The 25357-nt window shown below is 36.7% G+C and overlaps 1 protein-coding gene across 1 annotated transcript in view; it reads right to left on the bottom strand.

The window, feature by feature from the left end:
* Positions 1-25357, bottom strand: part of TPK1 (thiamin pyrophosphokinase 1) — a 341478-nt gene that overhangs the window by 178184 nt on the left and 137937 nt on the right. The gene's annotated exons all lie outside the window — the stretch shown is intronic.

A 25357-nucleotide genomic window follows, 5' to 3' on the forward strand; every position in this document is an offset into this window, starting at 1 on the left:
ATGGGATTCTCTGGAGCAGCCAGCGAGCACGAGGCATTGCTGGACAGGGTAAAAGGAATTCCTCCAATATCCTCATTATCCTTTGTAAGAAACGGAGATCCACGAAGTCAAGTGAATTTTGTATGGACAGCTAGTATCCAATCTACTTCACCATGTAAAGCAGCCATTCAAACTTAGGACTCTGGTTCTATGCAGGATGAATCACCCAACTTCCTCATAAAACTGACTTAATATTGCTCCACAAATTTTAGCCCCTCAGATATCTAGAATCAATTTGCCAGCTTCCAAATATCATATTGATTTTGACAATAAATAAAAATGAAAAATAAAAACTGATACACACAGGCAACTAGTGTCTGCCCCCTTAGGATATATAATTTTAAACAGAATTAGATCTCTTTTTATCGCATACTGTGAATCATGAAGGAAAAGTAATCATATAAATTTACTTATATTTTCATATAAAATATTAATAGGAAAACAAACATATTGATAAAAGATAACTTCTAGTAACTTTTTAAATATAGTCTTCTCCTATAGAACATACATGCTTTAAAAATAGACAAGGAAAGAAAATGAACAGGGATACTTACTGCTAAGTAGGTTCAACCCAAATATACACCTGATACACAGGCCGAGATGACTACAATAATTATAACTTTCTGTCATACAATAAAGTAGTTTTGGAAACTTCCTGAAATGTGTTTTTGGACACAGCAATTAAAAGCCCATCTCACATTTTGGAGGCATCGGCTGCCATGGTACTCCGGCATTCTGAAGAGGTACTTACTGGGGATGACACTTCATAGATATAGATGTACAATGTTACATTATAAAGAGTTTATGCAGGAAGATTGTTTCACAACTCTTTGGAGACTGACCGCTTATAGCAAGTGACGAAATGTATAAGGAATTCTGTCTCCACTGCCCATACTTCTGTACACTGCTGGCATCGATCAGACCAGTACACCTCATCTTGCTATCCTCGATCTAATGGCACTGACTGGCTGGTACTAAAAGGTGTTCCAAACGCTCAATAAATGGTATGGATTCCCTTGATTTTTACATTTAACTCTTACCATACTTGCCACTCACTAATGACAAAATAAAAGTTCAACAAGAGCCAAGATAATCAGTGAGCTAAAGATCCATCGCATATAATAATCAAGAGGGAGGCTGATATATTTAGAAAATATGCCTAAACATGATGTGTGAGCACCGAGCACACAAATGCTGGTAATAATACAATAAAGTAACAAGGTAGAGGAGAAGGCAGTGGGTGGGAATGGGGAGGAAATGAGAAGAGGAGGGGGCAGAATGGGGAAAGGTGGTAGGAAAAGGGGGGGAAGGGAAGAATACTGAAGGGGAGGGGAGGGAATAGAGAGGACAAGAAGGGAAAATGGTAAAAGGGAAAGACAAAGGCCAGGAGAAGGAAGGCAGAGGAAGACAAGAGTGGGAAAGAAGCACTTATTACAAACTTCCTATTTCGCCTCACCACTACTTCCTAGCTTGCCCCAAACATTGAACTTTTCTGAGCCTCACTTCTTCACATGTAAAATGAAGATAATTTAGAGTGGTTTTTAAGATTAAGAGTTAATCCATGTAAAGCACTTAGAAAATGCCTGGCACACAGTAAGCACGATTTTAAGCTCTTCAGCTAAAATAAAAGTTATTACTAGAGAAGCTAAGTAACGTGCCTGAGGTTACAAGGCTAATAAGAGCTAGAGCCAAAATTCAAACCCAGGGAGCCTATCTTTGCTCTTGGACAGCTAAGTCTACAGCCTTCCACGTATGCACATTTATGAAATGGAGCCAGACTTTGTCATGGAGAAAGTTCTCTATACAACCACACGACTCCCTTGCAGATTTTAGTAATCAGTGTTAATTTGGTCAACTGTTTATTTTAGAAACGTATTGGCGAAGCAGAAGAGGACAATTTGCGCTGCTTGCTATAGAGTCAAGATGGGATTTGATTAAAGGAATAGGTTAGGAGGAGAATGTCTGAGAACACTGCTGAAAGAGAGTAGGGCTACACATATAAGGCAAAAAATGGTACTCTGTCTAAAGAAAGGAGGGATTAATCAAAAATTTGAACTAACATTCTCTGCAAAACTGTACAACTTAAATTAGGGGAGGTGGGCAAAAAAGAGGGTATTAATCCAAAATATAATAATGAAAAATGACTGTGTCTATAGAAATAATTAGTTCAACTGTCTTCATAAATACATTTCTAAATGTAATAAAGGTGTCAAAAGTTATTTAAATATTTGTATAATTTTGGATAAAAGGGACGTTCTGAGAAAAAACACACAATGACAAATCCTATCGCGCTGTATAAAAATGTAACAATGTGCTTATAAAAAAAGTATAAAGTCAAAATATAATACTTTTATATATGCAGAATATATAATGCATAAAGATTGCTATCCCTAATATACAAATAGTACTCCAAAGTGGTAAAGGAAACAAATCCAACAGAAAAAATTGTCAAAGGCTATTCACACCACACAAGGAAAAGTCACACAAGAAATATAAAAGGCACCGAGTACAAGAAAATATGGTAGGTAAGTAATTACTTGTCAAGGAAATAAATATTAGAGCAATAGTAGGCTACTGACTGACACAAGAACATGTCAAAAATTAGGGGCAAGTATTGCTAGCCTGAAGAAAAACAAGCACACTCATGGACCACTGGGATCATGAATGGAATACAGCTTACAGCAATCCCACTTGAGAATCTATGCTACAAAGGATAGTACACAGAATATCTGTACAATAACAATAAGAAGAAAAAGCTAAATATTTAATAATACAGGGAAGGTTAAATATAATGTCCACTAACAGGGAAATAGGCAGCTTTAAGATGAGTTGACTTCATCACAGACTTGACAACTGCCCCACAGTCAGTGTCTATTCCATGTTAAGTGAAAAAAAACCCCCAAATTCTAGAAAAGTGCATATGCTCTTTCTTGTTTGAGATTAAAAAAAAAAAAAGTTTTACATACAAGCTGCACCTAATTACTGTATACAACCTAATAAATTTAGAGCTAAGGACAGACACACCCATAAAACTACGACCACAATGTACATCATAAACACACCCATCACCTCCAAAATGTACTGATCAATTTTTATCAGAACAGTTAATATAAGGTCATCAGCATTTCACAGCTTTCAGTGTACTAATCTTTCACTTCCTAGGTTAAGTTCATTCCTGAGTATTTTATTCTTTTTTGATGATTTTGTAAGTAGAATGATTTTCCTAGTTTCCTTTTCAGAGACTTTGTTGTTTTTGTGTAGAAATGCAGCTGATTTTGGGGTATTGATTTTGTATACTGTAATTTTGCTGAATTCATTTGTTCCAACAGATTTTTTTTGTTTTTATTATGTGTGTAATCATTAGGGTTTTAGAGATATAAGATCACGCCATCTGCAAACAGAGCTAATTTTACTACTTCCTTTATGACTTAGAAGCCTTTAATTTCTTTTTCTTGCATAATTGCTCTGGCTAGGGTATCTAGTAGTATGTTGAATACTAGTGATGAGAGTGAGAATCCTTGTCTTTTTCCAGATATTAGAGGAAAACTTTTCAGTTTTTCACCACTGAGAATGATGTCAGCTGTTGACTTTCCATATATGGACTTTATCGTGTTGAGGTAATTTAAGTTTTTAATCACAAAAGGGTGTTGAATTTTGTCAAATGCTTTCTATGCATCTATTGAGATGATAATGTGATTTTTATCCTTCATTCTGCTACTATGGTGTATCATGAGATGATAATGTTGACTCATCCTCGCATAGCTAGGATAAATGCCATTTGGTCATGGTGTCGGATTCTTTTAATGTGCTCTTGAATTAGCTTTGCTATTTTGTTGAGGATTTTTGCATACGTTTTCATTAGGGATACTGTTTCATAGTTTTCAGATCTCTGGCTTTATATCAGAGTAATGCTGGCTTGATTTTAAAAAACAATGGAAGTATTCATTCTATTTTCTGGGAGATATTGAGATGGATTGGATTAATTTTTCCTTAAAAACTTAAAAAAATTCATCTGTGATGCCTTCTGTTCTGGCCTTTTCCTGTTAGATTGTTTTTTTATTATTGATTCAATCTTATTTGTTATTGATCTGTTCAGGCTTTCTTTCTTCCTTTTTTTTTTTTAACGATTTTGTTTATTTGACAGAGAAAGAGAGTACAATCAGGGGGAGTGGTGGGAAGAGGGAGAAGGTGGCTCCTGCTGAACAAAAAGCCAGATATGTGGTTTAATCCCAGGAAACTCTGGGATCATGACCTGAGTCGAAGACATGCTTAACCCACTGAGCCACCCAGGCATCCCAAGGCTTTCTGGTTTCTCCCTGACTCAATCTTGGTATGCTTTATTATATGTTTCTAGGAATTTATTTATTCCCTTTGGGTTGTCCAATTTGTTGGCACACAATTGTTCATAATAGTCCCTCATGATCTTTTCTATTTCTGTGGCACTGGTTATAATGTCTCCTTCGTTTATGATTTTATTTGACTCTTCTTTCTTTTATTCCTGGTTAGTCTGGGTAAGGATTTTCAATTTGGTTTATCTTCAAAAAAAACAACTCTTATTTTCATATCTTTTACTCTGTTTTTTCTCTCTCTGCACTAATCTTTATTTCCTTCCTTCTATTAACTTTGGGTTAAGTTTGTTCTTTTTCTAGTTCTCTGAAGTGTAATGTTAGGTTGTTTGAGGTTTTTTTTTTTTTTAAGATTTTATTTATTTATTTGACAGAGAGATCACAAGTAGGCAGAGAGGCAGGCCGGGGGGCGGGGGGAGCAAGCTCCCTGCTAAGCAGAGAGCCCAATGTGGGGCTTGATCCCAGGACCCTGAGATCATGACCTGAGCTGAAGGCAGAGGCTTAACCCACTGAGCCACCCAGGTGCCCCGAGATCTTTTTTTAAATATAGATGTTTACTACTATTAACTTCTCTTTTAATTTAGCTTTTGATGCATCCCGTAAGTTTTGGTATTAACAGTGTTTTAAAACAATAAAATAAAAACAAACAAAAATGCCTGTAAACATATTCAAACATTCTTGTATAATCACAAAGGAAATAATGGTAGTGAATGGATGAAGCTGTTGATGCTGATTATCTTGGAGGATGGGATTTTTTTTTTTTTTAAGATTTTAATAAATAAAAGACAAACTAAAAGAGATTAACTAAAATACCCAGAGGAAAAAAAACTAACCAAAAAAATAATAAAGGAAATACAAACAAAATCTCCACATCACACGGTTAAAATAAAAATTAAGGACACAGTGAGAAAAGAGAAATGATAAGAGGGAAAACATAAAACTTTGCAAAAAAACAATAGAATTAGGGGTGCCTGGATGGTTCTGTGGGTTGGGCCTCTGCCTTCAGCTTGGGTCGTGATCTCAGGGTCCTGGGATCGAGCCCCATATCGAGCTCTCTACTCAACAGGGAGCCTGCTTCCTCCTCTCTCTCTGCCTGCCTCTCTGCCTACTTGTGATCTCTGTCTGTCAGATAAATAAGTAAAATCTTTCTATAAAAAAATTGAATTAGAGAAAAAAGAAAAAAAAGGAACAAAAAGATAAAGATCTGAGGTCTCTTAATCTAGATGAAGAGTTCTAGGAAATATTTTTTGAATACTTCCTATATGCCAGTCTGTATTTCGTTCACGCATTTTACTTTTATTAATTAGTAAAATTTTATTTAATTTTCACAACCATTCCAAAAGGTTTTTATCATCCTAACTTTATGGTAGAAAGCCAAGTCTGAGAGATACGAAGTAACATACACAGATTTCACACAGATTCAAAATGTTCTCCCCTCCTTTTCTTCCTCCTCCTCCTTTCTGAACTGAAGATAATCTTGCCTGGTATAAAGAAATGTTCTTGCTATACTTCCCTCACAAGATGCAATTCCACTTCTTCCAAAATCTTGGCCCTTATCTGAAATATTGCCCTACTTGTATGTCCAACCAGGGGTGCATGGTAATCAAAGAACAGTGTGAGTGCAGTGCCAAGTTACCCCACACTGTAAGCTATCCATCCCTCGGTAAGCTCTACTTATACTTTTACAGTTTGCGATTTCTTTTAATGAAAAGAGAAGTGGTAAGGAGAGGCACAGTTACAAAATCATATGAGCTTGCCAAAAGCATATTTTATTCTAGGCAGTGAGTAAACAAGGCAGTATTTAATTGTGACTGAGTGTTCTAACTCAATAACAGCAATGCAAATTCTGTGGGTAAGAAATTAAAATACATGGACTGCTCTTTCTATCTATGCTATGGGAATTGGCCCATAACCACTTTAACCAGTTAGAAAACCAGGCAAAATATGTGAAACAATGGTATCCAGAGAGCAGAAAATAGGCAGCTCAGGACGTTGCTTGGTGAAACAAATGAGATGAGCCCTATTACTGCCTCAGCTTTCTTCCTGGAGCCCGTTTCTAGCCAGTTTTCTAGTGAGGGAAAACTCAGAGAGCTTGTTGTCTCCTCAAATGAGGGCACCAATTTTAAGGGAAGATGAAAAGCTAGGAAATATAGTATAGAGTACCTGAGAAAATAAAACTACAGAGAGAAAGAGAGGTCTAGAAAGCTCCAGAAAGAGTTCCTTGAGTGTTGGACACATGACTCTTCTACACACAAATGAGAAGTCCAGGGTTGGGGTAGGACCACCAGAAAGCAATGGTCACAACCATTCCTAAAAATAAAATACGGCTCGGTAGAATCCACGTTCCTGTCATCAAGAGTACAGAGACAGTAATAAACAGGTCACTAAATAGAGTTTTACATTAGAAGTAAGACTAAATTAGTCCCAGAACAAAAGCTGCACTGGACCTACTACAAGAAAGTTTTACATAAAGTTTCAAGAGTAGTTTCAAAGTTTTAAGCTCACCCCTAAGTTATTCAACCATGTCTCAGAACAAAAATCAAACTATTAAAGGAATATAACAAATCTGGAAACAAACTTCAAATTAAAAATGTATAGTATCCATTCAAAAACTATCAGGCAAGTAAAGAAGAAAACCATAACCAGACACAGAAAAGACAAAGAGGCTGATACTAACAGACAAGGTCATTAAAACAACTATTACAAACATGTTCCATACACTCAAGAAGTTAAAAGCAAACATGAACAAAGAAGTGAGAAATGGAAGTAATATAATAACTATTAGAAATAAAAAATACATTATCAGAAATGAAAAATACACTGGAGAATTAATAGCAGATTAGCCACACAAAGTATTAAATATACCATACAAAGGTATAGCTAATAATCCAATGGTGAACATAAAATAAAACCATTTTTTAAAAAAGGTACAAAAGAAGGAAAGGGGGAACAACTTTGTGGCTTAGTCAGTTGGGTGTCTGACTCCTGATCTCTGCTCAGGTCCTGATCTCAGGGTCATGAGCCCAAGCCCCACATTTTGCATGAGTACAAAATGATTGAAAGATCTTTTTTTTAAAAAAAAAAGGAAAAGAAAAAGAAAAAAAAGAATGGGAGAAGTAGCAAAATATTAGATTTAAATGTAATCATACTGATAAATACATTAAATGTACATGGGCCAAATGCTCCGACTGAAAGACCTAGATCTAACGTTAAATGAAAAAGATGTGCTGTCTATTAAAAACTACAGATACAGATGTATTTAAGCTAAAAGCATAGCAAGAAATATACTATGGAAATACTCATAAGAAAGCAGAGTGGTTATATTATTATAAGACAAGGTAGACATCAGAACAAGGAATACTGGTAAAGATAAAGAAGGGGCAATTTCATAATATAAAATGATAATTTAATCAAAACAATTAGCCAATATATATACAAGAAAAGAGCCCCAGGATACTCAAAATGGAAGAAAATCCATTACAATTTTCAAAAATCCTCTCTTAGAAATTGATAAAATAGGGGCGCCTGGGTGGCTCAGTGGGTTAAGCCGCTGCCTTCAGCTCAGGTCATGATCTCAGGGTCCTGGGATCGAGTCCCGCATCGGGCTCTCTGCTCAGCAGGGAGCCTGCTTCCTCCTCTCTCTCTGCCTGCCTCTCTGCCTACTTGTGATCTCTGTCAAATAAATAAATAAGAAATTGATAAAATAAGTAATCCAAAGAACAGAATATGCTCCTATTTTATTCTTTTGATGCTATTATGAATGTCATTGTTTTCATAATTTCATTTTTAAATTGTTCGTTCCAAGTATATAAATATACAGTTGGTTATACATTGATCTTGTTTCCTGCAACCTTGAAAGTGTTTATTAGTTTTAATCATTTTTTAGTAGTATACTTGGGATTTTCTGTTTAAATAAGATCACATTATCTGCAAATAGAGATAGCTTTACCTCTTTTGTTATTTAGATGTCTTTCTTTTTCTAGTCTAACTGCCATTCCAGAAACTACAGAACAATGTTGCACAGAAGTACAAAAGCAGATTATCCTTTCCATGTTCTTAATCTTAGTCTTTCACTGTTAAATATGATGTTAATTCTGGGTTTTTTGTAGATGTCCTTTGTTAGTTTGAAGAAATTCCCTTCTACTCCTAATTTGTTGAGTATTTTATCATGAAACGTGCTGGATTTTGTCAAATATGTTTTGTGTCTCTTGAGAAAATCATGATTTTTGTTTTTTATTCTGCTGAAATGATGTATTACATTAATTGACTTTCAGAAATTGAGCCACTTTTTCATTCCTCAGACAAATCACACTTGGTCATGGTGAATAATCCTTTCTACACATTGTTGGATTCAAGTTTCCTAGTTTTTTTGTTGAGGATTTCTGCATCCATATTAAAAGATACATATATAAGGTCTATCATTGGTCTAGTTCTGGTATCAGGGGAACACTGAGCCTTAGAAAATTAGCTGGGAAGCATTCCCTCTTCTATTTTTCCCAAGACTTTGAAGAACTGGCATTAATTATTCTTTGAATGTTTTGTAGAAATCAATGATGCAGCCATCTGGACCTGGGCTTTCCTTTGAAGTAGTTTGTTTCTTCCAAATAGTAATTCAATCCCCCCATTGCCATGAGGTCTACTCAGATTGCCTAGTTCTTCTTAGTTTCATTATTTTGTTTCTTTCTAGCAATTGTCCAAAAGAAGTATTAAACTTTTTCTGCACTTTTTTTGAAACGTGACACTGTAAGGCAATAGTGCCCATCAACAGATTTAATTCATCAGCAAATTCAATACAGTTCGTATCAGAATTTGTTGACTTTTTGTAGAAATTGACAAACTGATTTTAAATTTTTTAAAAAAGATTTTATTTGACAGAGAGAGACACAGCAAGAGAAGGAACACAAGCAGGGGAGTGGGAGAAGGAGACGCAAGCTTCCCTTGGAGCAGAAAACCCGATGTGGGACTCAATCCTAGGACCCTGGGATCATGACCTGAGCCAAAGGTAGACACTTAACAATTGAGCCACCCTGGTGCCCCATGATTTTATTTTAATATTTTATTTATTTATTCGAGAGAGAGAGTGAGAGAATGAGAAGGGGGAGGGACAGTAGAGGAAAAAGCAGACTCCCCACTGAGCAGGGAGCATGATATGGGACTTGATCCCAGGACCCTGGGATCATGACTGGAGTGAAAAAGGGAGATGCTTAACCCACTGAGCCCCACGGGCGCCGTGACAAACTGATTTTAAAATTCATATGGAATTAATTGTAAGAAATTCAGAATAGGCAAAAAAATAAAGAAGAACAAGGTAGGGGGACTCTTACTTCTCAACTTCAGAACTTACTAAAATGCATGGTAATAATCAAGATGGTGTGGTAATGGCACCAGACTAGACATACAGATCAATGGAACAGAAATCACAATGTACCAAAGAAACTCATATATCTATGGTCAACTGATTTTTGACAAGGGTACCAACATCATTCACTGGGGCAAGAACTGTGCTCTCAACCAAACATCCATCAACACATGGCTGGGGTAACTGGATAGCTATACACAGAAGAATCAAGTTAAACCCTTACTTCACACGATGCACACAAAAATGAAAATGGTTGAAAGATCTAAATGTAAGAGCTAAAACCATAAAACTTTTGAAGAAAACATAGAGGTAATATCTCATGATTTCAGATTTGGCAAAGAATCTTACATACAACACCAGAATCATGAGCTACAAAAGAGTTAAACCAGACTTCATCAGAATTCAAAATTTTTGTGATTCGAAAGATACTATCAAGAAAGTAATGAAACAGCCTGAAAAGTGGGAGAAAATATTCTTAACTTTTGACTTAACTTTTGCATAACTTTTGACTTCATATCTTAATTTCCAAGAATCTACTTTAAATGTAAAGAACTCTAAGTTTTACTTATAAAACTTATCTAAGTTTTACTTATCAATGTTATAAAAAATTATGAACATACATCTCTGATATATGAAGACTGAAAGAATGTAACATAATTTTTATTTAACACATGATGTGTTCATAATACAATGTTAAAAAAACAGGTGTGGTGTAAAATAAGCACAAAATCCCTATTTTATTACATGTGAAATATGCTTACAAAAATATGAAATTGAAAAATATGTGTAAAAATATCAATACTGAGAGCCTAAGTGATTTCAAGTTATTTTTATTTTTTCTTTGTACTTATCTGTATTCCCTAAGTTCATTATGTTGAACTTGTTATTACTCATGTAGAAAGGTGCATAAGGGTAGGGAACCATGCACCTTTAAGAGAAAGGAAAATATAGGGGTGCCTGGATAGCTCAGTCAGTTAAGCAGCTGACTTGATTTCAGCCTATGTCATGATATAGGCAGGGGTGTCAAGAGATTGGGCCTTAAGATTCTCTCTCCCTCTGTCTCTCCCCCACTCAAATGCACACACTCTGTCTCAGAAAAAAAAAAAAGAGAGAGAGAATAGAGAAGAAAAAGGAGGAACATATAAAGTTAAATCAAAAATCAAAAGGTAAATACTAAATAGTACAGATTTGGTTCCTTTAAATGAATTGATTTTTTCTATTGCTATTATTTATAATTATGATTTCATTAAAATTACCTGTTCACAGCTTTAAAATTGAACAAACGAATACAGTTTGGTTCCGACTTGCTATATATGATTTGGCTAAAATCGTTGGTTTTGTTAACTTTTGCCACCTATATCCTAAATCAACCCCATCATATTAAAGCATCAGAACGCATCAGTGCTATTCATGACCTCATCAACCATTTCTCCCCACCACATCAGAAGGACATTTTGGTGAAAAGCTGCCACATGGAGGAAATTCACCATGAAAGCCCTATTCCTCATAAGAATCATAAGATCCCACTCCTATGTGAAAATGTTCTTTTCACTGACTGATATAATGGTAAGATGACAGACACTAGAGTTGTTTTTCTTGCTCCTAACACGTGGAACTGCTCTCTAGTTACTAATAACCCACTAATGTACAGCCTAGCAAGAAAAAATGGAATACACACTAGAGGCCGCTAGTGATAAATAAGTGAATTTTGCATTAAGTAAAAAACATGATGAGAGCAGTAGAAAGAAAACTGCATTCTAAGCTTCTAGCTTCAGCTGCCTCTAAGTACTACACTTCAGGTCACAAAACATTTTTTTCCCATCTACAAACTTCTAATTTTTTTAGTAAGAACTAAATCTGGGCAAATTTCCTCTTAAAAAGAAAAATCAAGGGAATTTTGTAGTAATTTGTATTACTGCATTCTTAAAGCAAAGCTATGCTTTTAAACAATGAGACCTTTTTACATAGGACAAATTAGAAAAAAAAATACTCTAATTGTAACAAAGATTCAGACCAAGTTAAGAGAACCATGTTGTGTGTTGTAAATTTGTCTTGGTGACAGTTCACTGAGAGGAAGATACTTTAAAAGCAAAAGAGATCTAAAAAATATCACAAGCCTCGCAGAAGAATCATGAACCTTAAGAGTGGGATTTTAAGGAGTATACTTGGGAAAATATAGGTAACATCAACTCGGAGAAAAACAGAATATGATTAAAAGCAAGCTTTTCTAAAACTAAGAAGTGTACACTCTTACTTCCTTTATTTTTTTTGAGAGTGCTGGTACCTGCAAGTGGGGTGGGAGTGGGGCCAGGAGCAGAGCGAGAGGTAGAGTCCCAAGCAAACGCCATGCTCAGCGTAGAGCCCCACATGGGGCTTCATCTCATGACCCTGAGATCATGACCTGAGCTGAAACCAGAAGTCAGACGCTTAACCAGCTGAGCCATCCAGGTGCCCCACTATACCCTTTTCCAAAAATTTGTGAGGAATGTTATTAAATTTCCTAGAATACATATTTTTATCATTTACACATATGATAGTTTAGTAAACATAACTTCCTTTTCACCATCATTAAGAGAATGAGGGGAAAAAAATCTCACAGCTAGGAGCATTTTAGAGCACAGTACATTTTAAATTAGAGAGGTGCCTATGGCAGGGGAAGTATGAAGACTGAAGACGGTTAGCCAATCCAAGGACAAGGTGGAAGCACTGGCAGCCAGAGAGAAGGTGTTTTGGGTGGGCATTTGCGAAGATTTTGTTTGTAACTGTATTTGCATTTGGCTGTCCCTACCCAGGCACAGATCAAGCCAGAAACAAACAGGAGTCACGTATTTACTCACGCCACCCCTACAAATAAGGGCAAAGGCAGATTTTCCCTTAACCACCCTGGCTTGGTCAGTCCTATACTCTTACACAAGAAAAGACAAGCCACTGGGAATTCATCAGCAGCACCCAGTGGCCAGCTCACAGAGGGTGGAGTGCAAGCCCTAACTTGTTCTTAGAACACAAATGTACTGTACATAGAGCTGGCATATTTCTTCCCAGGCCCAACTTTCCAGTCTTCCCAATTATGAACTGTTAATTATAATATTTTTCGTTGATTTTGTTGCTGTTGTTTACATTGGTCGGAAGTTTGCTTTTCTTTACAACCAGAAAGCCCCACTGATACAAAATAAATAAATAAATAAAATAAGAAATACCTAACAATGTTAACAGGAGAGCCTTTGATGTTCTCTGATTCTGCTCTTAAATAAAAGTAACTAAGAATTACTTTACTGGGTCAAAAATATGCTTTCATAGTTAAACTACGAAAGTAGAATACATTAAATTTTTATGGAAAAGCATATCTAATCATTCTAACTATTAAGCATATAGTGACCTACTTACTGGGGATGAGCGTGAAAAAGCTAGAGACAGTGCAATGTCACCAGGTGACAGGCTGGCAGGAACATGCAAAGAGGTGATTCCAACGTGTTGGGATAAATGTTAAGGGAAACACTGAGTAGGAAAACATTCCAGAAGGACACTGACATAACCTGTTAAAGCAAGAGATTTAGCCACCAAATACCCTTACCTAGTTCATTCAGGATTTGTCATCTATTGGCCTGTGAGGAAATTATTATTATTTTCAGGGAAAACATTCTAAAAGGAGTAATACTGCTCAATTAAAAATATTTTCAATTTTTGTCAAATCTGGGCCCATGGACTAGAGTTATTTCCCAAGGTAAGTAAAACAAGAACAAGGAATTTTGTTTAATTAAGTAGAAACCTGATAGATAATTTCAATATAATGTGGGACGATAGTCAAGGATTGCTTAGAAAATTTTAACTTAAGCCTGACTTAGGTCTACAGAAACTGGTAGTTACCAGCAAAGACTTCTGGGGAAACACAACTCATGAGCAGAGTTTTGAAGGGATTTTAATACTTGGAAGAAAGCAGAAGGAAGAGGGATGTTCTAAATGAATTTTAAAAGAGGGTTGTTTATTTTTTTAGAATAGGTTTTTATAAGTTAATCAGATACGGTGTTCTGTAAAAAAGTATCTCTGTGTGATGTTAAAACTCACTCCTTGGCATTTCAATGGGCATGCCAATGATTTTTAAAATAATTGACCAAGTAGAAACCAATATTTAGAGGACACCAATATTTTAAATAATCGTTGCTAAAGAGCACTAATGCTTAAACAACCACTCCCATGGCCCCTCCTGCCTTACGTAGCACACCCCAGGCGTCAGGCACCTGTGCATGGTATCCAGCACAAATGCACATAACCAGACATCCAAAGCCAAAATCAGAGCTCACAGATCTAAATCCTGTGGGATAAACACCTTCTTCTCACAGTCCGAGCAAAAAGCACAGCTGATGTCATTCAAGAGAAGTGCTAAGAACAGTTTCTAAATCCTACAATTTGGAGAGCAAGTCAACATTTCAAATATTCATGACTTACTATTATTATTATAGTTCCTATCAACCTGGACATTTATAGACTAGTGTCTCCTTGCTCATCATTTAAGTTCCCTTCCTCTGACTTTCTGAGAAGAAGCTCTCTTCTATTGCCTAGATCATATAATATCCAGACACAAGCATATTAGACAAAATATATACACGTACACATTCAAATATGTGCGCATACGTATATTTACACATAACGATTTTTTTCTCAGAGTGGTAAAATGTTTCCCGTTGTATTTTAAGTAGCCTTTCTGAGACTCTTCAGCATATTCTTGAATTCCCGGGCTAGAGGCAAAATTGAAGTCTTCAAGGAATATAGTCTCAAACACCTCTCAGATCTCTAACCCAGAACTGTAAGCGAAAGTCCAGAGCTTATCTTGTTTTAAGTGCCACTTGGATATAGTCTCACAAAACTTATTAGCTAGTCCTTGCTTTAACTGAATTCCAGCTGTCATTTTTCTGACCTCTATTAATAGGAAGGCCATGGCTGGCTCAGGTACAATCCCCCATTGACTCAAGTTTCATGTCTTATAATGATGTGCCAACAAATAACGCATACTGTCTTGTTGTTGGGAGTTGTTCTGATTACTATTGGTCTGATAATACAAAACCAAAATTTTAATAATGAGAAAACTCCACAGAAGTACCTTGTGTATATGTGCAAGAATGGGTGTATGTGACACACACTTAACTGAGTATGAACAGACAAGGGACCATTCTACAACTTTCAAATAAACAACGTACGTATGCACAATATTATGTGACTATTCTCAATTATTACTAACTCAGCCATCTAATAATATATTGAAAATTAGCCAAAAAACTTGGGAAACATGAGCTCTTAAATTGTATTAACTGCTAAAACTATGCAAGTTTATTTCTTTTCATAAAGCAAAATTAAAAGAGCCATGTGTTACTCAAAACTTTTGACAGATGATCCAGGTTTCTCTGAAAAATCATCTGAGGGGAATTTATTTCTGAAGACTCCATCCATAGTGCAGGAAAGGAAAAGGGTTTTGTCAGGAACATACTTTATGAAATAGAATAGCCATAAAGAACAATGCCTTTGATTAAATTTAGTTGTAAACTGAGTTCCTGCAGCTGCTTAAAATGATTTCCTTCTGAAAATTTATTCTGACTTCATGCATGATCTGATAAACATAGCATCTCTGCATACACTATTTGCCCCCGACTCCCCAAAATGATTCAGAGCTATGCATGGGTAACTTTGAGATCTCTGATTTATAGCATTTGATAACCAACAGACTAAAATATATTACAAAACTAATTCAATCAACAATTCAAGAAAAATATGCCCTCACAGTTGATTGTGTAGAGTTCTTTAATAATAAGACTCCTCTTACAAATTTCCTTTTAAATGTGCTAATCATTTTTACCTTCCATCATTTTGATTCAAAGACCCAATAATGTTGACATGCTTACAGAGCCTCGTAATTTGATTGCATGAATACTTTTTAACAGAAACTTACTGAAGCAAGTGACTAAAATTCTTAAGGCTAGGCTTAGAAGAAATCAAGGTAAACCAATGATCTTTGGATTTCCTCAAGTACACACTTATTTCCTTTCTATATATGTTCAAGCATACTGAAAGCATATTTTTTTTAACTATGCCACAAAACGCATGAACATTAGTTAAAATAAATCCCAATCACTGAGAAAATAAGTCATAGGTTGACTGAAATCAATTGTCATATATATCAGAGGGTATTAAGATCACAATATCTGCTCAGATCCTTGACACCAATTTATTACATAATTATATACAATATATACAATATTATATATATTGTTTTATTCCATAGAAAGCTAACAGTACTTAGCAAGCTTTTGCAAGATTTTCACTAAGATACAGTAAAATATAAGCATTATATATGAATTTCTTCTACTATTTATCTCACTTCGAAGGTATAAGTGACAACTTTGAAAATTATGTTTGGCTCTGACTAAAAGAACTAACACTCCTCCCAAAGAATCACTTTAAAAAAGTGGTAACAGATTCCAACTAAAAGGATGATTCTTAAGAATCAGGTCTATCAACCACATTTAATGAACAAACAAGACTGTGGTGTACCCACATAACAGAACACCACTCAACACTGAAAAAGGACAAACTACTTACACACACAATCACAGGGATCAATCTTCAGGAGCATTTGGTAAATGAAAAAAGTCACATACATAAGACAACAGGCTGAATGGCTCCATTTATAGAACATTCTAGAAGGTTTCAGAAGCCCAGGTATAGGAGTTGGGGACTGATGCCAAAGGATAGGAAGGAACTTTCAGGATGACGGATATGCTCTATTCTTGACAACTGGTGGATATGCCTGTATCCTACAAAACCTACCAAATTGAATGCTTAAATGGATAAATTTTATCATATAAAATTATACCTGAACAAAGATGATCAAAACCAAAAAAAGAACCAGAGAAGCTAAATGTTATATTCCCTCATTCCAACACTTATAATTTTGCTGGGAAGTAGTACAATCACCACGTGCAAAGTATTAACTATGAGTGAGTATTTATAGCTATTGTCCGAAACTAGCTCATACACATATTCAACTATCCTATACTTCATCATATCGTAGCTTTGAAAGGCCACCCTCTACCCACTTGGCTTATCCTACTCTTGTGTAACCAGCCCAAGTAATACATTTCTTCTTCATAAAAATCTTCATGATTCCTGTGAATGCTCCAGAAGATCCTGATCTTTCCCTGAAATGCCACAGGTGGAAAAATCACAGCCCGAGAAAGTGAAATTACTTGCCAAAGTCTCATAGTAATGAAGTTGCAGAATCCGATTTTGAATCCTGACCTAACGGAAAAATTTGTGCATGCCTTCTCACTACATAGTTCCCAACTTGGAATTCCTGCTATCTGTAACAGCTAGAATCCCACATTATTCGATTATTTAAATCACAGTCTGAAGTTGGCTGAGCTAGGGCACAGTGAGTTTTAGAGCCACAACGGTCAGGCTGATTCCCACTGGATCACTCTGAAAAGCAGTATTGATCTGCTCATAAGAAAGCTGCAAGAATGTATAAAGTTAAAAAGTCTGAAATCCAAACTGGGAAAAAATAAATGGTCTGACTGGAATAAGAAATTGAAAATGAATCCTTACTTTTTCTTCTCTCTCTCTTTTTTTTTTAAAAAAGATTTTATTTATCTGTCAGAGAGAGAGAGAGCACAAGCAGGGGGAGCGACAGGCAGAGGAGGCAGAAGGAGAAGCAGGCTCCCCACTGAGCAAGGAGCCAGATGTGAGACTCCATCCCAGGACGCTGAGATCATGCCTGAGCTGAGCCACCCTGATGTCCCTGACATCAAGTTCCCCTTCATCTCACCTCATTAACCCTTGTTTACATGAATGGTCATCTGTGTGATTTCAAGGAATTTTTACTGGATGCTAATCTTTTTTTTTTTTTTTAATTATGTTAGTCACCATACAGTACATCATTGTTTTTTTTTCCCCCATCACTAGTTGTTGATGTACTGACCCATGATTCATTATTTGTGTATAACATCCAGTGCGCCATGCAACATGTGCCCTCCTTAATGCCCATCATTGGGCTAACCCATCCCCCATCTCCTCCCCTTAAAACTCTGTTTTTTTTCCCAGAGTCCATAACCACTCATAGTTCATCTTTCCCTCTGATTTCCCCCCTTCATTTTCCCCTTCCTTCTCTCTAATGTCCTCCATGCTACTCCTTATGTTCCATAAATAGGTGGAACCATATGAAAATTGACTTTCTCTGCTTGACATATTTCACTTAGCATAATCTCCTCTAGTTCCGTCCATGTTAATGCAAAAGTTGGGTATTTATCCTTTCCGATGGCTGAGTAATATTCCATATTACTGTAGGGACCACATCTTCTTTACCCATTCGTCTGTTGAGGGCATCTCAGCTCTTTCTACAGTTTGGCTATTGTGGACATTGCTGCTATGAACACTGGGGTGCACATGGCCCCTCTTTTCACTACATCTGCATCTTTAGGGTAAATATCCAGTACTGCAATTGCTGGGTCATAGGGTAGCTCTATTTTTAATTTTTTCAATTTTTACTTTTTGAGGAACCTCCATACTGTTTTTCAAAGGGGCTGTACCACCTTGCAACCCACCAACAGTGTAAGAGGGTTTCCTTTTCTCCACAACCTCTCCAACATTTGTTGTTTCTTACCTTGTCAATTTTGGCCATTCTAACTGGTGTAAGGTGGTATCTCAGTGTGGTTTTAATTTGAATCTCCCTGATGCCTAATTGTTCATGTCTTCTGCCCATTTTTTTCACTTGATGATTTGGTTTTGGGGTGTTGAGTTTGAGAATTTCTTTACAGATTTTGGATATCATCAGCCCTTTATCTGTAGTGTCATTTACATTTTTCTTTTTGTTTTTTTAAGATTTTTTATTTATTTATATGACAGACAGAGATCACAAGGAGGCAGAGAGGCAGGCAGAGAGAGAGGAGGCTCCCCACTGAGCAGACAGCCCGATGTAGGGCTCCATCCCAGGACTTTGGGATCATGACCTGAGCCGAAGGCAGAGGCTTTAACCCACTGAGTCACCCAGCGCCCCTGTAGTGTCATTTACAAATATCCTGTCCCATTCCGTGGGTTGCCTCTTTGTTTTGTTGACAGTTTCGTTTGCTGGGCAGAAGCTTTTGATCTTGATGAAGTCCCAAAAATTCATTTTTGCTTTTGTTTCCCTTGTCTTTGGAGATGGGTCTTGGAAGAAGTTGCTGCGGCCAATATCGAAGAGGTCACTGCCTATGTCCTCCTCTCAGATGCTAATCTTTTAAATTCAACAGCAAGCAGCTCTTAAACATCTGAGCTAATTTAATGTTTATATGATCATATGTGGGACTTTCCCGTTCAGATCTGTATTCAACTATTCTGAGAAAACTAACCAGAACACCACACCCCTCCCCATTTCAAGTCCCCAAACACTAATGATACCAAACTCACAGTTATTTCTCAGATGAGTTTCAAAGTCTCTGCATCCTTTAAAATCACGAATAAACACTCACAAGTAGCACTAATATTCATGTTACATTCAAAATACCAATGAATTCAAAGGCAAGAATCTTCATTTCTGATAAAAGACTCACTGAGATAGTAATGAGGACACAGCATAAATATAAGACATTCTAGAAGTAAGTAGGACGAGTTCTACATGTGATTTCACACAAAATGGGCAGGATCCTTCTAGCTATAAGGCATTTTGATTTATACATAATAATAAAATAAAATAAACTATCTGAAGTTGCTTCTGAAGCCCTGGCAGTGAGGAGAGAAGGAACGGGAAGAAAGAGGAAACAACTTGGCTGAAATGATAAGTAAAAGACAAACCCTGTTAGGAAATGAATTTAGATTTTATCCAGGAGACAAGCAGAACCTTCCCTTCCCTCCTCCCTGCTAGTCAGCACATGCGTGTGCACATGTACACGCCCCTCCCACACCCCACTCTGTGACCCTAACCTTTTATACTTCAGCAGGATCCTCAGAACTGTTTCTAACACCCCAATTCGGGATTAACTGCCCATCCTCTGTGCCTCCCTCTGTCACAGAACCTATCACATTGGATGAGAATTTTCTCATTATGTGCAATTTATCCTACTGCATGCTAATTTCTCCTTTACTTCTATTACTCTAAGGTCTTTTTTTGTGGGCAGGAATCAATTATTTATATATTCGCAGTAACTATCAAAATGTCTAACCACAGAAGGTATTCAATAAGCTTTTGAATGAATAAAAATGAATGAATGATAAGTTAAATGCCACATTCTTATTTCTGCCACTGGATTATTCTTGGGAGATACTGTGTCATTCCAAAGCTCTTTTTTTTCTTTGATCAGTTTACCTCAACTTTCTAATAGGGTAAGGTTTACAAATGTCTACGTTATCTTTAAAGGTATTTTTTTTTTTAATTTATCTTTTTTTCCCATGCTGTCATTTCACTTTCATGTGGCATGGATGTTGTAATTCTTGCTGGTTTCTATACATCTCCTATCTCTTCTACTTGATTCCATCACTTCTTCCACCTCCTGCCATAATTAGCATGACCCTATAAGGACCTATGGCAATGTTTCTCAATCCATTCTGCAGGTTCACAGAGCTATCAATTCTATAGCCCCCCCAAAAGTCCATTTAGTCAAAATTCAATATATTGTGATTCCATTTTATAAATACCAGAGGTAGGCAGAATTAATCTAACATGTACTGGGTCTGACAGCAGCGTGCTGTGGGGGAGATGGTGATGGGAGGGAGCACGAGGAGGGCTTCTGCAATGCTGGTAATCTTCTCTTTCTTGATCTCTATACCATTTATTCATGTGTTCCCCTTTGTGAAAATTCATTGAGCTAGATCATTATAATTTGTGCACTTTTCTACATGTTTGTTTTTAATATTCCCTATGGTGGAAAAGGTTGGTAATTACTGCCATAGCTGACAACTTTTCTACCCCTGGTTAGAAACTAACCAGAGCAGAAACTGTTCTCTTAGAATATTTGTGAAAGATGCAGAAAGAGGAATCACTAGGTATGAGAGGAGGGTGGTCCGGGTGCTTAACTCTCCCATAATCCTTACTGTAGACCTGGTACCCACAAATAATAATCTTTCAATATTCTTTGATGTGGACATTTTACTCTTTGCTGATCTACTAAACTGAAAACAAAACTGTCAGAAAAACAAAAGGGGGCACCTGGGTGGCCCAGTCCATTAAACATCTGCCTTTGGCTCAGGTCATGATCTCAGGGTCCTGGGATCAAGCCCCGCACTGAGGCTGGGTTCCCTGCTCAGTAGGGAGTCTCCCTCCCTCTCTGCCCTCACCCCAACTTGTGCTCTTTCTCTCTCTCTCAAATAAAGAAAATCTTTAAAAGAAGAAGAAGAAAAACAAAGATCCTGCAAAGCCCATCGATGATGGGCAAGAAAGAAAATCTGCTTCATAAAATCTCCTAGAAAATCTTATGTGCTTCACTTATATTTTTTTCTCCCCCTCTGCATCCTGTGATTATTCTGACTACAAGGCTGTGCTTTACCATCCTGGTTCACACCAATGGTGGGGTTTACCTACTTTCAAGAAGGCAGGAAGCAGATATTATGAGGTTACCATAGGAGTTTTTAATCACAGACTAGTACCAAAATATAGATATGCAATTTTGTCAGTATCAGGTCGAAGCCGCAGAATTAGGAGTACTGATACATCTAATACCCCACCACAGTACCCCACATTTCTTGAAAAAAAAAAAAAGATACCTGGGCTTAAGAAAACAGTAAATTAGGTGTATGGCAATAGAGTTGTGGAATCACTATGCTGCACACCTGAAACTAATATTGTGTGTCAACTGTATTTCAGGAAATATATATATATGTATAAATATATATAATAAGTATAAGTATATATAGTAATCTACAGGAATTATATATATATAATATATATATCTATACATATGGTAATCTACATATTAGGCTGGAATCAGAAATCAGTGGGGATGATTTAAAAATAATGTTGGAGGTTGGAGAAACTGGGTGACCAAACAGATGAAGTTCAGATTTTTTATCGCAACTGAAAAAAAAAGAATAGAAGAAGAAGGAAAAAAAAAGAATATGGGAGTAAAAAGTATGAAGTCTTCCTAAAACCTCTTCCTCTTTAATCTCAAATTTCTAACCAAAGTGGAGACCCAACTGTCATTGGCAGAGCCCATCCTATCTTTCCCCAACTGGGTCTTCAACCTGCCTCAGTCTGACATTCAGACTGCGCATGCCCCCAAATCAGAACCTGTCAATCTTCAGAGCAAAGGTCATCTGTTTAACCAAAGTGTGAGAATCAATCAAAGTCACTCAAAACCTTATAGGAAGAGAGCACAGAGTAACTGTAATAAAATACTCATTTATTAACAAGTATTTGTTGAGTATTTAATATTCCCACACTATTTTGTAGGCATCAGGGAACCTACACTGACCTGAACAAGAAAAATTAGTCCCATGTTCTATAGTTCCAAAGGGCAGAACCAATGGGTGGACTCAGTGTAACTCTTTGCTTCTTAGGAAGAAATAACAGATAATTTTTTTCTTTTTTTGTTTCTTTCAACTAACATATGTTCAAATCAACATGTATCATTTTGACAGCACTAAAAAACACTTAGGACTTCTTTATTTTAAAATACAAAACAAAACAAGAAACAGTGGCCTGATAAATAGAGGCCACTTCCAGAGTAGATGTTTATGAAGATGGTATAGAGTACATGGTACAGGGTCAGATGTAAAGTCACTGCTGGTGTCTGCCTCAGCTCTATCCCTCCATAAAGCCCTCTTCCTCCTCTTGCTCCTCTCTTCCTGTCTACATCAGTCTTCCTTCCTTCCATTCCAAATACCTTCAGTGGGAGAGGATTCTCTACACATTCATCTTTTATTACAAAATTATAAGGTATTACATTGTAGACATGGAAATTAAATAAAAAGGCAAACATGAACAAGCCGAACAATGGTCCACAAATCATACTTGGCTTTTCAAAACTTGTGGGTTTTTTTTTTTTCCTTTTTCATAGTGTGGCTTCTCTGTTAAAAACACTACTAATAAGGGGCACAATGGGTGGCTGAGTTATTAAGCATTTGCCTTCGGTCAGGTCATGATTTCAGCACCCTGATATAGAGCCCAATATTGGGCTCCCTGCTCTGCAGGATGCCTGCTTCTCCCTCTCCCGCTCCCGCTCCCCCTGCTTGTGTTCCTTCTCCCACTTTGCCTCTGTCAAATAAATAAATACAATCTTTTTTAAAAAATGCAACTAATAGGGGGCACCTGGGTGGCTCAGTGGGTTAAAGCCTCTGCCTTCAGCTCAGGTCACGATCCCAGGGTCCTGGGATCGAGCCTCACACTGGGCTCCTTGCTTAGCAGGGAGCCTGCTTCCCTCCCTCTCTCTCTGCCTGCCTCTCTACCTACTTGTGATCTCTGTCTGTCAAATAAATAAATAAATAAACAATCTTTAAAAAAAAAATGCAACTAATAGGAATCATGTTTAGTCACCTATATCCAATTAGTGAAACTGGTTAGGGTTTGTATTTAATGAGATTTACTCCAAGGATTTAATTCCCATGTGAGGCAGTTAGTTTACTCATCTACCTATTAGACAATCTACCAGGATACCATGTTCCTAACTATCAAAGTATGAATCACTGCAAACATATTAGAATGAGAAAAGCAACGGAAAGTACATTTTCTTATTGAACATCTTCATCTACAGTCAAATGATTCTTCAATAAATCATGTAAATCTTTTGGAAGACTTCCGTAAGATTGCGTGTAAATGTGTTAAGAATATTAGAAATGTTATTTTGAAATCTGGACAAAAATAGGGGCACCTGGGTGGGTTAAGGCCTCTGCCTTTGGCTCAGGTCGTGATCCCAGGATCCTGGGATTGAGTCCCGCATCTGGCTCTTTGCTCGGCAGGGAGCCTGCTTCCCCCTCTTTCTCTGCCTCTCTGCCTGCTTGTGATCTCTCACTGTCAAATAAATAATAAATAAAAAATCTAAAAAAAAAAAAAAGGTACTCCACAAACCTTGTAATCTGTTTTGCTTTCTAATGTGAATAAAAATGTTGTGTGTTCTCTTTCTCATTAGTGTCTGCCCAATCCAGTAAGAACAATCAGTATATAAATCTGTATTTTTTTCACAAGCATTTTGGATGGTTCTTATGGTCACGGCAGAGCTGGAAGCACTGTGTTAATATCTTTTCACAGCTCTGGTTCATGTAATTATGTTCACAAGCTGCACCTACCGTTAAAGAAATAGCACTGAATACTAGATTCCTTGCCAGCAAGCCAGCTACAGGCACGAAACGTGATACCCAATTCATAATCTTGGCCTCCTGGGCATCATGCTCTTCCCTGAATGAACCGGCCCAGGGACTGTTTAGAGTATTTTTCACACGTTGTCCATGTCAGGTCTTAGAGAATACGGTCAGAGGAATCCATAAAGTTAAAAAATGAAGAATTACAAAATGTTAAGAATTTAAATTGTTTCCTAGACTGTCACTATTGCCATATTCTTTGATAATTCATCCAGTCCCTAGACATTAGGATTCCCAATCTTAAAGGAAGCATGTTCTCCTCCTATAAGCAACGGGCTGCTTTCAAACAGCAGCTCCAATATTAGAAGTCCAAGTTAAAAATTCTGATGCCATAAAGATGTATTTTACATCATTTCAAACTACATATATTTAATTCACACCTGCGGTATGTTGAATCATAATATTTTTATTTTATTTTTTGCAGCAAGGAGGTGATTTCTCAAACTATAAACATTTCAGTACATTTAATAACACATATGATAGAAGTGGAACTAAATTTCACAGCCAGTCTACTTATATCTAGACTATAAATTCTTATGTTTGCCAAGAGGTTGAACTATAAACATGTTGGCAATGAGCTGGATTTAAATTTGCTTTCATCAAATGTATTCTCTTATCTAAAAATAGCTCACCATGCAAAGGTCAGGAAAGCCAGACAGAACAGATACCAAATCATTAAGATTAAGGTATTTATCTCCTAAAATATAGGTTATGTGCATAACACAGAAGTTACTAAGTTAAATTATACTTAGCTTTACTCTACTACAAAAATCTCACTTCTGCCACAGCATGTATCATTTGTTTATATGAGGTCAGTTTTTCATTTAAACAGAGTTTTATTTTAATGTTCAAAGTCCTCACAGATACCGATATTTGATAAAGCTACTTAATGAGACTTTTGAAGTAGTAGAGTGAGGGTTTTTTTTTCTTTACCATAGTTTTTTTATTCAAATTCAATTAGCCAACATACAGTACATCATTAGTTTCAGATGTACAGTTCAGTAATTCATCAGTTGTGTATAACACCCAGTGCTCATCACATCACATGCCCCCTTTAATGCCCATCACCCAGTTACCCCCCCACCACCCTCCATCAACCCACAGTTTGTTTCTTAGAGTCAAAAGTCGCTCATGGTTTGTCTCCCTCTCTGATTTCTTCCCATTCAGTTTTCCCTCCCTTTCCCTATGATCCTCTGCACTATTTTTTATGTTCTATATATGAGTGGAACTATATGATAATTGTCTTTCTCTGATTGACTAGAATGAGAAGTTTTTAAGTAGAGTATTACTGGCCTAGTTCTTCGAA

Source organism: Neovison vison, chromosome 4 (assembly GCF_020171115.1).
Source record: "Neovison vison isolate M4711 chromosome 4, ASM_NN_V1, whole genome shotgun sequence".
Taxonomy (NCBI): domain Eukaryota; kingdom Metazoa; phylum Chordata; class Mammalia; order Carnivora; family Mustelidae; genus Neogale; species Neogale vison.